This window comes from Phalacrocorax aristotelis, chromosome 10 (assembly GCF_949628215.1).
Source record: "Phalacrocorax aristotelis chromosome 10, bGulAri2.1, whole genome shotgun sequence".
Classification (NCBI taxonomy): domain Eukaryota; kingdom Metazoa; phylum Chordata; class Aves; order Suliformes; family Phalacrocoracidae; genus Phalacrocorax; species Phalacrocorax aristotelis.
Genome location: NC_134285.1, coordinates 7,713,336 through 7,727,083, shown reverse-complemented (window position 1 = coordinate 7,727,083; position 13,748 = coordinate 7,713,336).

Here is a 13,748-nt window from a genome sequence, read left to right as displayed (position 1 = left end):
TGCCAGTACAAATTACAACTGCAAGTGGAGCATTATCTGATTGTTGTTTTAGGGAGAGCAAACCAATAAAAAAAACCCCTTGAAATCCCAAAAGGTGATTTGTAGGCAGGTTTAAAGGGAGGCAATGCGTCAAGGCTATCTATTATTTATGCTTAGCTATGCTGACCGTTGAAAAATAATCTTAAGTCACACACAAAGAGCACAGAAAGACCTGAAAGACCTGACCCAAACATCACTGAAGAAGCTTACACTGGGTTTTAGTGGGATCTAGATCAACCTCAACACTAAATTGATTTCTGGGTTGTTATAATCTTTATCCTTGACTATCAGGTTGCACCATATGGTTATCAAAATGCATTGCATTTCCATCTGGGTGTATGCATGAGCTGCACATTAACTCTCAAAACTGAACCTTCCTTATGAGGCGAAAGAGGGTGTTTTTAATGGCTGACAAGGTCTGAAGGTACAGATCCACGATGTGGTAGTGCTACAAACACGGGTCCACCTTGGTATGTTTATAAACAGGTGTGTTTCTTAATTTTTCTTCTTGTTTTATTTCTTGTCTAGCACTACTGGATAATATTTACTCTGTGTCACTACATAGCCTATGAAATGGAAGGGTAGTTCAGGTGGCAGAAAAAGGAAAAAAACCCGAAACCACAAAACCCCCCCATCGACCCAAACCACCCTTGTGTCTGCATCACACGCACTTAAGAGTTGGGCTGGCGAGTGCAGGCCTAAGGGAGACAATAAGCATTTCTCCCTCGACAGGTACTAATTTGGGAGACACTTATTTTTCTTTTGCAGAGTTTCCTGTGCAAATGACACGGTCTTTTGAGAGGGAGGATCTAAGCTATAAGAAAGATCTTGTTATGCTCTGGCTTCATAAACAGGAGCTTCAAAAATCAACAGAGCCTTATTTTATATGGAATAAATAGAAATGCCATGAAGGAACTCATTGCCTGTTGTAGATTCATGAAGTGAGAATGGGCATGATTTTCCAGCAGATAGGAAGTCATTCACTGCCTTCAAAGTTTCTGGCTCCATAAAGATCAAAGATCCAGATGCCCAGTACTATTGCCTGCAAATACAAACTGGGAATTGTGGAAATGCAAGAAATCTTTTCACACAGGAGTTGTGAGTCCTCCTCTGTCAAACTCTGGAGCACACAATCCTCAGTGTTTTAGGTTTTTTTGACTAAGGGTTGGAAGGGAAGAGAGAAAGCATAAGATGTGCAATAAATTACATTTATTTATAATTCTGCTTTAGTTTAGAACCCACTCAATTTATACCAAAAGCCCTTGGCTCAGAAACACTGTATATTTTGCATTATACACAAGTACTCAAAGAAAAATGTAGTACACAAAAAGTAGCCAAGATTTTTTCTAAGTGACTAATGATTTTTGAGTGTTTAAATATAAATAACTTTAAAGAGAACATAATTTTCATAGCCCTTGAATAAACCTTTTCAGCTTGTCTTAAAGTAGATAATACACTGCACTGTGGAGGTATTCTTAGAAATCTGGGCCAGCTTCACATTTTTAAATTCCGTATTTTGAAATGAAGAGGTTTTTTCTCCTCCATGACGGCTGTTAAGCTACTGCCCTATACAATGTAAGTCCCTTTGAGATTTCTCCAAATAACCTTACAAGGGCATGATATTTTCTTAACATAATGTCCCAACCATTCTGTTAATGTTTAAAACCTTTTTTTTTAATTTTGCTTTGTTGTTTTTCTTTAAACCAAATAGATATGAAAAAGTGTTCTGTACTGACCTGCTTGTCTCCTTCTCCAAGAGCATCTTCTTTTGATAAAATCAAAAATACTACGTCCTACTATGTCCTCCAAGCTTCATCTCCCATTTTCTATCTTGCACGTTTCATACATTTATCATTTTTCCTTCTTCCAACCTCAGTTACTCTACCAATTACTGGTTTTGCTCCCCAATACCCTTTTTCTGTGGTTGTATGACTGTGCTGTTCCCATATCTCTGATACCTTCATATTACTTCACCTCATTCCAACTCCTCCTCCTTCCCATTCCTATTAATTTAATTTCTGCCATTCTTCTCAGGTGGGTTCTGATGCTCAGCATCTTCCATCCCAATTTCTCCTCTTCTACAGTGTTCTCTAATCAATTATCTTCCCATAGTCTATCATCTTCCCTCACAATTTCCCAAAATAATGCATTGACTGATAAATATTTCCATGCTCTATCCATCTTGTGTTTGTGACAACCCCAAAATGAGCTGCCTTGCTCAGCCATTAATTCAGTCTCTCAGTTGCCTTCTATTATCAGTTCACCCTATGCCAACCCCTTTGTTGTCAATCAGCTTTTCTGAATGTAAACAGCCTGCATTTTCTCTTCTGTTTCCTTTGCACCACCATCTTTTTGTTCACCTGCTGGGTAAAAAACTCTTTGGATGGCCGAGCCCAGAGAGTTGTGGTGAACGGAGCTAAATCCAGTTGCCAGCTGGTCACGGGCAGGGCTCCCCAGGGCTCAGTTTCGGGGCCAGTCTAGTTTAATATCTTTATCAATGATCTGGATGAGGGGATCGAGTGCAGATGAGACGAAATTGGGCAGGAGTGTTAATCTGCCTGAGGGTAGGAAGGCTCTGCAGAGGGACCTGGACAGGTTGGATCAATGGGCCAAGGCCAGTTGTATGAGATTTAACAAGGCCAAGTGCTGGGTCCTGCACTTGAGTCACAACAACTCCAGGCAATGCCACAGGCTTGGGGAAGAATGGCTGGAAATCTGCCCAGCAGAGAAGGACCTGGGGGTGCTGGTCAGCAGCCGGCTGAGCATGAGCCAGCAGAGTGTGCCCAGGTGGCCAAGAAGGCCAACAGCATCCCGGCTTGTGTCAGCAATAGTGTGGCCAGCAGGAGCAGGGCAGGGATCGTGCCCCGGTGCTCGGCACTGGTGAGGCCACACCTCAAATACTGTGTGCAGTTTTGGGCCCCTCAGGAGAAGAAGGACATTGAGGTGCTGGAGCGTGTCCAGGGAAGGGCAACGGAGCTGGGGAAGGGTCTGAAGAAAAAGTCTGATGAGGAGCAGCTGAGGGAGCTGGGGGTGTTTAGCCCGGAGAAGAGGAGGCTGAGGGGAGACCTTATTGCTCTCTACAACTACCTGAAAGGAGGTTGTGGTGAGGTGGGGGTTGGTCTCTTCTCCCAAGTCACTAGTGACAGGATGAGAGGAAATCACCTCAAGCTGCATCAGGGGAGGTTTAGATTAGATATTAGGAAAAATGTCTTCACTGAAAGAGTGGTCAGGCCTTGGCACAGGCTGCCCAGAGAGGTGGTTGAGTCTCCATCCCTGGAGATGTTCAAAACACGTGTAGACGTGGCACTTCAGGGCATGGTTTAGGAGGCCTGGTGGTGTTTGGTTTATGGTTGGACTTGATGACCTTAGAGGTCTTTTCCAACCTTAATGATTCTATCTTCACTCCCAGTTACTACAGCATCACCTTGCTTCTCACAGTTTTTCTGCCCCAGCCAAGCTGCTAACCCACGTTTACTCCTTTCAACATTCCCAACATATATTCCAGCTCACACCGTTATCGCTCTGTTTCAATATTCATATCAGGGGTAGGAAGCAACCAGCACAAAATAAAAATAGAGCAGAAATTCAGGGGATGGCTTGTGAAGCGTGCAGCTTTTAGCAATCATGGGCAATGACATTTTGAGGCTGCTCTGCTCAACCAAAAGGCTGGAGACATCTCCCCTGGGATGGTAATTGAGGAACTAAAGCTGTCTTGCCAACATATTCTCTTTCCTGGTCTCTGCCCAACAGACATGACTTGGATATTATCCTTCCTCAGTGCCTTGAAATCTGGGCATACTAAGTAGTCATTTTTCCTCTTGTTCAGGTTTAATTCAACCTCCCTGACCACAACAGGTGGTGATGTTGGAATCATGTACTGAAGAGGTGCACATTGCTGTTCTCACAGGACATTGTATTTGTAGTCCAACAGCAGCTGTTCAGTAATATTTATATTTTTCCCCCACTCATTTTAAGTGCATATTTAGCATGAGGTGTTGCTCCCCTTTCAGTCTGTCTTCTGCATTTGCTCAATTTTTTGATTTGCTTAATCCTGCATTGCTGAATTTGCCATTCCTCTATGTCCTACCAAGCTCATACCTAAATTCACACATGCTTGCATCTGTTTCACCCTCCCACCCCTACCACTTGCACAGAACAATGCTAATGTTGATAAGTGCGTGGAGATGATAGGGACAAGGAAAATGAAGAGAAAGTTTCTGTGTCTCATTTATTTTTTACTTCTAAGCAGGCAGGTGGTGGTGGGTCACAGGTTCAGTTGCATTGCTGGAGTTGCTGGCTAGGTTCATGAAGAGTGAAAGAGCAGGGGAATAAAAGAAATGAGAATGGCACCTGATGACTAATCGTGTAATGGGAAACCAATTCCTATAGACATATTTCACCAAGGGATCTTCATTTGGGTACTTACACACTCCAGGAAAAATCAGTTTATTTCTCCGTTAAAATGTTGGAGTCCTCTCCTCCATGTCCTGCCCTCCATGTTCCTCTCCAAAACAGCTTCTCCAGGCTGCATCCCTGCTGAGAAACCAAATATTTTTCCTGAGCAATGGGAGAGCTGCCTGTGTAAATCCCATGTACAGTAGGAATAGTGTGAAGGGCTGGATTCGAGTGCCTACACAGGTTAGAAGGGTTGGTATGGCCGATAGCCAGAACATTCAACCTTGTCCCGTGGTTGTGCGTAAGCGGAATACCCGTCTCACACTGCCAGCTGTGAGAGGCAGGCATCCCTTAAAGAAAACAACAAAGGGAATAGCAACAGCCTCTTCTAAAGTGTGATTAATGCCAGGAAAAGGTGTAACAGTGGTCCTCACTTTGTAGAACTGTTCCCTGAGTATTGTTTAGATGTTAGCTTATCTATTCAAACATAAAGAATGGAGCTCTTCTTTTTGATTTTTTTTTCCTTGTATTTTTGTTGCATATTTATATACAATGAATTTTCCAGGCTCATTTTGCAGGGAGTGGAGAAACAATGTGAGCCAATTCAAAAAATCATTCCAGAGTAAGTAATCTGCTATGCCATGGAAAATTGGATGTGTTCTTTCTTTACTGATGTGGAAGTCTGAAGTCCTGAGTACACATATATATGCTGTGCACTTCCAGAGTGTAAAACTGGAACAGAATTATCTGATATTCTTGGTAGGAGGAGGGTTTTATGCCTTTTACCTCTGCCAAGTCACCCCAGCAGAAAGAGAAAGTGAGGGATTTTACAGTGCCTTTCTCAGCCATAAGTACCAATGTCAGGTCCATTAGCTTGATTTTAATATTTCCCAATTTGATTAGAAGTGCTGGCAGTTGGGGAAAAAACGTCCTTGGACTAATAAACACAGCAAATTTGATAAGGAAGCAACAGAAAGGCACTTGCTGCACAGCCTCACAAGTACCACTTTCAGAGATTATTATATTCGTTGTTTCAGTCTCTGTAATAGTATGTGGAATATGATTAATATTTAGTTCTTTATGATGGCCCTGCGGATCTGGACTGTTGTCTGGAATAGCCGAGTCTCTAAAATGTGCACATGCATTTGTTTTGGGTGGTTTGGGTTTGGTTTTCGTTTTTTAGGAGGGGGGTGTTTTGGTTTGTTTAAAAAAAACCCGACAAAACAAAACCAAAAAAGATTGATATAAACATAGCCTAGGGGACAGCAATATAAATTCCGCATCTTGGCTCAATAATTCCTTTGCCAGGAGAGAGACAGTGAAATCAGTGGCAGACCTGAGCATGGTCTGAGGGCATTATGTAGCCCATGGAATTTTTGTTTTTTGACCTCTGTTTTACTTCTCCCTGTCCACATGAATGCTGTTGAAATGAAAAGTGAAACCAGCCCAAAAGACAAACCTTACATTTACATTTTTTGAGCTCTTGATTCCATCTGTGCCAATCAAAATCCATGGCTGGAAAATACACAAAGCCTTATTAAAAAATACTAAGCTGAATTATATGCAAATTAGGGTTTAATTGTCTTTCATCTCATAACGGCTAATAACATTATAGATGACAACCTTCTTATCAAAAATAGTTTCTAATACAAATTGCCTTTGACTATATTTACAATGTCACTTTTAATCAAGTAAATTGTCAGGGTATTGCACTTCTGCAATCTGTATTACACAAAAAATACAATGAAAAGGGAAGGGGGTGTAAGTGCTTTCAGCTTTAACTGTCTGCCCATTTCATACCGTTTTCAACCTATTTAGTAAGCTTACCCTTCTGTTCTTAGAAAAATGATAAATATAAATGTGCAAGTTCCTCTGAAGGAGATACTGTGCAGAAAAAGCTTATTCCACTTACCAAGAACATTTGTGTTTGTAATTACACTTTTCTTATTTCTATGCAATTAGTAAATACAAGCTAAAAATAGCCACTTGAATGCTGATATGGTTCCTGTTTCTCTATTATGTCACTTCTAGGTCAGTTCAATGTTCCATTTGTTTGTAAGTTAACAACTTTATTCAGCTGTTTTTAATGTGCATCTCCCACAAGGACACAGGTAATATCAGCATTACCGTGCCCTGTTCTCAGCATTCACTGACATCCTACAGCTCAGCCACACACTGGCACATTCGCTGTGGTTTCTCCCTGGGCGTGTTGAGACAGGTATTCAAATACAGATGCAAGTATTTCCACAGTCTGTGCTTTTTTTGTTAGTGGTGCTGTTTTTTTCTTTTAATCTCTGGCATTTGAAAGCCGAGTACTAGCACCGAGACTGACTCCATCAAGGGCAGACGATGTCCATAGCCTTCAAGACCTACCTCAGCTGCCCGCTCTGGCTCACGACACCTTTAGGGCATTGCACTGGCCAAGCCCTTGGTCTACAGATACTGCTGTTACGGGCTTGCACAGCCCATCGAGGACACCTGAGCTCTCTGCAAAGCTCACTTCCAGCCAAAAGCAGAAAGCACCGATACAAAAGGCTGCTGGGCAAGTCACATTACTATATAGCTTGGGGTCCTCCAAATGGGGAGACTCCCAGTGTTTTCCCCCAGTGCTGGCTGGGTGGAAGTGGAAGGAAATGCTATAACATTTGCCGACCACCACAATGGTATGGCTCGATCCTAAGCTGGTGAACATCAATATAGTTTCACTGGAAGTGAAGGATATGGACTCATTTACGCAAGCTGGGAAAGAGAACCAGCTTCTCTGGCATTGTTTAAAAACTGAAATAGTTCTGAGAGCAATGGAGGTAAAGTAATCTAGTTTCTATGCGTTGATCCTCTGATACCTGGAAAAGTGAACTTATTAACCATCTCCTCTCTTGGGAATTAATAGAGTTTCTTCCCTAAGGCCAGCTGCCTATTTTCACAAAAGGTGTAGGAACTTAATGCAATCCTGTTGCCAAAGGTAGCTGAAATAAGCTATTGGGTTTAAATGTATTACTGAAGGACTGACAGACAGATACAAAGACAATGCGGATGCGTACATCTTAGAAGCTGGTCTAAAATACAGCATAAGTGCTAAAATGTTTCAAGCCATAAAAAGCATTATTCTTTCATCCCTGTTCATTTTTCTTTGCTCAGAAGACATGTTCCTGTCACCAGAACAGAATTATTTTAGCTGAAGAATGAATATGCTCAAATTTAAGCTTGTGCTTAAAATCCCTCAAAGTCTGATGGATTATTAGCCTGTGGAAAAGAGCACAACATAAATGCAAAGAACAAGGACAAGAGCCTAAACCTGAGGAAATCAGGGGAAAATCTCAGTTGGTTTAAATGACTTAGGGGTCTCATTCCCAGGTTTTGAATCTCAAGCCTAATTTTCAGAGATGTCTATTAAAACCTCTAGCCCCTTCTGACTTCTCAGAGCCACGCGTATTTGAGCAGTTGGCCTTAACCTGGAATTTCACCCTTGAGATTAGGACAGCTTCAGGTAATCCTGTGCTTTTAGCAGAAGGCAAGTGGCCACAGGCTGCAAACAGTCCCTGAAACACGAAGGAAATGCCCAGCATTTATACAGTGTCATGAAGACTCTTGCAAAAGGCCTAGTTTGTGATCCTTTGAAGCAAGCCTGGATGTCTGTTTGAAATAGCTTTGTTTTAGGTATCTTTTGCATGTGAACAGACAGGCTTCCTTCAAAGGAACTAGTAGAGGGACTTTCACTAAGAGTTGGACAGTGTCACTAGCTGGTTTCTTAATCCAGTGGTTGGATCAAGAGATCAGAGGACCAGTGACAGTCTTGCTCTTGCCAACCAAGACTGCCAGTCCCACCATTTGGTCCCTCCCCTGCCTAACCACTCCTGCTGCCCTGTAGTAAGACAGGACAAAGAGCCAAGTTGCTAAATACTAATCTGGCACTAAGGAGAGGAGCCTCTTGACAAAATAATACTCATCAGAGAACATCCTTACCTCCTTCCAAGGAGAGGAAAAGCGGAATTTCTTCCATTCCCTCTGAAGGCAAACTTTCAAAGCCAGGTTTGAAAAGGTCACTTCATGTGCAGAGCTGCTGTTCTCCTTCTGGCAGCTCTGGTCATAAATTGAGAGCTCCAAAATGAGGAAATAAAAATGTTGATTATATGCACTAAATTTCTGTGATACATTTCATCTCTTTCCTATCACTGGGCTGTTTCCTGAAAACTGCCTTGTAAAAATAGTGGCCCTATCAAGTCTTGTGTATTATCTCCAAGACGTGTTGATTTGGCCCCATATGTTCCTGGTGACAGGACCCGCAGCAGCAGGCCTCTCCTTCCCGAGGTCCTGCTCACTCAGGAAGTATATACCAAGAATTATTTACACATCATATTGGTTGCTTGATGGTCGCTGATATTCCCTGTGGCAGAGACATCAGTTCTGGCCTCAGGAAAACTGGCTTCTAGCTTCAGTTTTCATACAAATTTCCTTTGGGCAAGTCTCAGTTTGCTGACACCTGAGTAGGGATAACAATTGCTTTTCCCACTCCCTTGTGGGAAGTGGGAAGTGGGAAGTGCAGATTTTACCTGCCCAAGATCCTTGCATGGAGAGGTGCCTGAGCCAGAGGTGGCAGCAGCCCTGATGCTTCAGGGTAACCAGCATCCTACTCTTGCAAAGCCAAATGCTGTATTCCCCTATTCTCTATAAAATAAACAATAAATGTAAGAGTTGTCTGAATTAAAGAGCTAGAAAACACATAAAAGGAAGAAGAATAACAAATTTTAAAACCCACAGTCCTAAAATTCTCTTGTGTGTTTAACCACCAAACACTCAGGAATCTGAACTTCCACTCTTTTCAGGGAATAATTTTCCATTTTTATCAGCCAACAATATTTGAAAAAAGTTTGCAGCTACAAACATTAAGTACTAGCTTAATTAGAATGTTAAAACATATCTCATATATAAAAGATATATGCACATGCATACCCCCACCTCTCACACATGTGAAGGTTTTTCAAACAGATCAGTTGTGATACCTCTGTTCCTTTTTATAGAACAATTATTTTTATCTGTAAGAATCCTGCTTTTCTTATTAAGAAAAATATTCTGCAGAACAAATACAATATGCATTAAAATACCATAAAATACTATAAAATGAGAAATACAGTATCAGTTTAAGAGTTGGATAACACCTTTTTTTTTTCCCTAAATACAAAGAATTTAGAACATTGAAGAGGAAAGGACAAAAGAATTAGGTTAATATATCTAATATTCATTTTCTCCAGAAAAAATAATGCAGGACTAATTTTCTCAAATCCCAAAAGAGTGAAAACTTTTTTTCCCTTTTTCAATGCAATTTTCATTCTTTTGATAAATTAGAATGACTTTAATTTCCTTTTTCATTATAGTTTGAATTATAAACACAGGCGTAAGCTTCTGGGGATTACATGTTAAACAGGAAAGCACACAAACCATAGGTGGCAATTCCAAAGAGTATGTTAATGCACAGAGAGAGGGGACAGCGCTGCTGGTTCAGAGGTTGGCCAGCAGCCCCAAAATGGCTGGCCACCTCCTCTCCTGCCCCTTGGCTCACTGGACTCTGCAAATCCTCTGTTTATAATTTCTTGAACTGGAAAACAAGTGACTTTGTCTCCTTCCAGATAACGCTGCCACTGCCATTCCTTTGCGGAGTTCTGCCTGCATGAGCTATCTGATGTTTATCCAAAGCCTCAAACGCAGAAAGCTGGAAACCTGCCCGCGCAATGCTCTGGTTTCTGTCGTTGCACCAAGTTCACAGTCCTAGTGCTTGTGCAGTGGAAAAAATTCTCCTTCTTGAGGACACTAAATTAGACCTTTTCACCCCCAAGTATTTCTTAAGGATCGAAAACGGACCCCAAACCACCATGCTATAGAGTTTTCTTTTTGCCAAATTATAATTGCTGGCTATAATGTTGGCCTGACCTGCATCATATCAAAGCTCTCATTATTTTAGTATTACACCACAAAAAAAAACCATTAGGAGTAACAGTAGAAACATGCTGGCTTCTTCAGGGGCAAAGCCACTAGCTTTCTAATGAGTTAGGTTCCTGTCTTAAGGCAAAACCCTCAGTATTTGCCTTGTGGGTCCTTTCAGCAAAGGCGAGGTCTCAAGGGGCTCAGGCACTATCAAAGAATACAGAGATGATCACCTCCTTGAAGAACTGATAGTTTGGGAAAGAGAAAAAAGGATGACAACAGAGACCACCAAGATGGCGAGAGCTGCCCACCATCGCTCCGGAGCGGTGCTGGCTTGCACGAGGGTGGAGGAGAGCTTCCCAAACATCGCCACTGACACACATTGCTGGCTGAATTCGCACTCTCTGAGAGGACCTAGGCTCCTCTTCACATCACACATTTATAAATAGGGCTATGCAAGAAGCCACGCTTTTTAGCTCCAGAACATGTATGCTTTTCAGTAAGCTTTCCATATTTGCAAGCAAAGAGTTCAATTTGTTTCACAAGCCTTGTCCTGCCTCCATTCAGCTGCCAGAAGGATCAAGGATAGAGTGTGCCAAAAAAACAGAGAATATTTTTTTGGGGGAAACAATGTGTTTATAGAAATAGTCATGTGTGCTTGCCCCCCTTGAGCCTTTTAATTTACAAAAGTCTAGTTAGGGGAGACAATGTATAGCATACATAAGGAAGCTGGAACTTCTAACAAAATATGTTCAGTACCCTTTTCTTCATGCTTCTTTAACAAGGAACAAAATGTCTCTAGACTTTCTGTAACATATGCACAGAGTGATTTCAAACCAGACTGGGATTCTTTTCAAATGAGGGTTATAATATACTCAAGCAATAACAATGCATTTTTTTATTGCTTCGCTTGTAAAGTTGTTTCCATGTTCTGCTAGGACAAAGTTATTTGTCATTTTTGCAAAGTACAACTTGTTACTTTGATGGTTTTTAGGACCTTTCTATTTCAGCTATCGATTCAAGGTTGAGTGTAGCCTACAGCAGAATTGAGCTTGGGGAATTGGAGTGCAAGAGGAAGACTGGTATTTTTCTATAGAAATTATATCTTTTCATACAAATTAAAGACACAGTAAAACAGAGTTTTGATTCATCTTCTAAATCATATATAGTGCGTAGGGCTCCATGTCATCAGATCACAGGAAAGCAAAAGGGATTTCTAGCTCTTCCACATTCACTTATCTTTCTCAGAAAACAAACAAAATGGTTTATTAATTGGATAGATCTGAAACAAAGAACGTCCAAGAAACATATGTGGTTTATACCAAAGACTGAATCAGCATAACCACTTGTGTGTCCTGTTTTGTCTTCAGATGCAAAAATGCCACTCTTTTCATTGGCTTTCTGCTACAGCAGGACTGTAGCAGACTGACTGAGTGAAAGAAATGTCTGCCCTGATACTGATAAACAGGACGAGTATATCCGCAGAACTGAAGAATTTCCCTTTCCATATCCATTTCCAGAAAGAATCAGATAGAGGCAATTCCCCAGGTGATCTTTCACTGGACACAGTCTTTCTCTGTGTGGGCAAAGGGGAATCAAAATGATCTCATGAGTTTAAAATGTTCAATAGTAAGACAACCTGGGGGAGAACATTTGCACAGGAGATTAGAAAAAAAACTCAACTAGCTTTGAAAATGCATGTATGCTCCTACAGTGAGGTGTTAAATTGCATTATAAGTATTGAGACATCAACGTTTACCAATGTTTGCAATTCAAATATAAGCATAGAGCAGAGAATTGTGAAACGAAATGTGTCGGAGTATGGATTTGTAAGCAGAGGTTTGTGTATCATTTGATAGCTATTTATTTCTTGTTAATGTTTATGATGGCCTGACTTTCCATTTGATGTGTATCATATCTGATGGGTAAATGGCACTGAATCAGTGTTTTGCAAATACAGAATATTTTCATATTTGGCCAGTGAAACAAAAAAGACTTCCTAGAGTGAGCATGCTATTAAAATGCTAATAGACTGTATTTGAGAAAGTTTACTCAGACCTCAGCAGGAAACTTATATACAATTTACAAAGATCTAGATACATGTTTTTAACATAAAAGGGTTTCCCTTTGGATGGACCTGTAAGAACCTTTAGAAGAGAGCCAGGATGATTTGATAAGCTCCATGCAAATGAAGAAAGAAGAAAAATATATGGAGGGTTAGTGAGCTTAATTATGTTGAAATACAGACATCATTGTGAGCAGGAATTATGGGCACATAACGTGATAGCAACCTTTTATGTTTAATGTCCTGAAAGGGAATCAGTCCAGTGAACCGCTGGTGAGAAACACCATAGATACTGTCACAATATGTCTCACCCCATCAGAGATTTCAACTTGAAGATCTCTTAGTTCAACTTTTTAAGTTTTTTTTACATTTGCTTCCGTATATTTCTGCAGGTTAGCCCTCCAAATTATACAATACCAAGGGACCGATCAGGTGGTGGTGGGGATTTTGCCCATGACAAGAGAAGCAAATAGTAATAAAAGAAATGAGGGCACACCTCTGATTGAAATGGGGTGGGTCTGTATATGCAGACCTACCAGCACTATACATGGGAGCAGGCAGGGCATTGAGCAGAGCTGAGCTCGGGTAGGGTCACAAATGGAGGTGCTTGCTGTATAATTGCATGGCATTCAGTGATGAGTACCACCGTCCAGACATCAGGGTCTGTGTTTAAGAACTGCTTCTTAATGCTGTAATGCATACATGTGAGCTGTAATGCAAAGTTCAGAATGAGAAAATAAAGCAGAAAATCTTCATGTACCACTCAGTCCCTGGTGAATTCACAAGCAAAGCTGGCACTGGCTTCAGCAGAGGTGACTGGGTTTGTTCAGTATTGAATAATTGAATTGAATCAAAGATTGCAGGGTCAAAGCAAGCAGAGGATTCAAGAAGCCTATAAAAAGAGTCCAGATTTGCTGGAGAGCTGTAAACTTCCAGAAATGTAATTAAACAAACAGGCAAGGAGTGTTTGGGATTGAAATCTCCAGTTTTAAACATCCACTGTTACTTTATTTGAATATCAGAGTGGAAGATAGAGTTCAAGTGTTGAAAAAGGCCAGAAGATGCTTTTTGTCTTCTTTTTGTCTTTTTTGTTTTTGCTTTTGGGTTTTTTTTACTCATTCTGAACACTGAATAAACATAACATTAATTGGATCGTGTCTGCTGGTCAAGGGAGTGACAGGCTTTGAACTCTTACATTAGGAAACAAATTCCTTGCTGAAAACAGATTCTTTTACTGTGGCTTATACGTCCCTAGCTCAATACAAATAAAATACACAAACTCAACTGAATGACAAATGGCCTGGATATTCAAAGATATCTATGTCTCAGA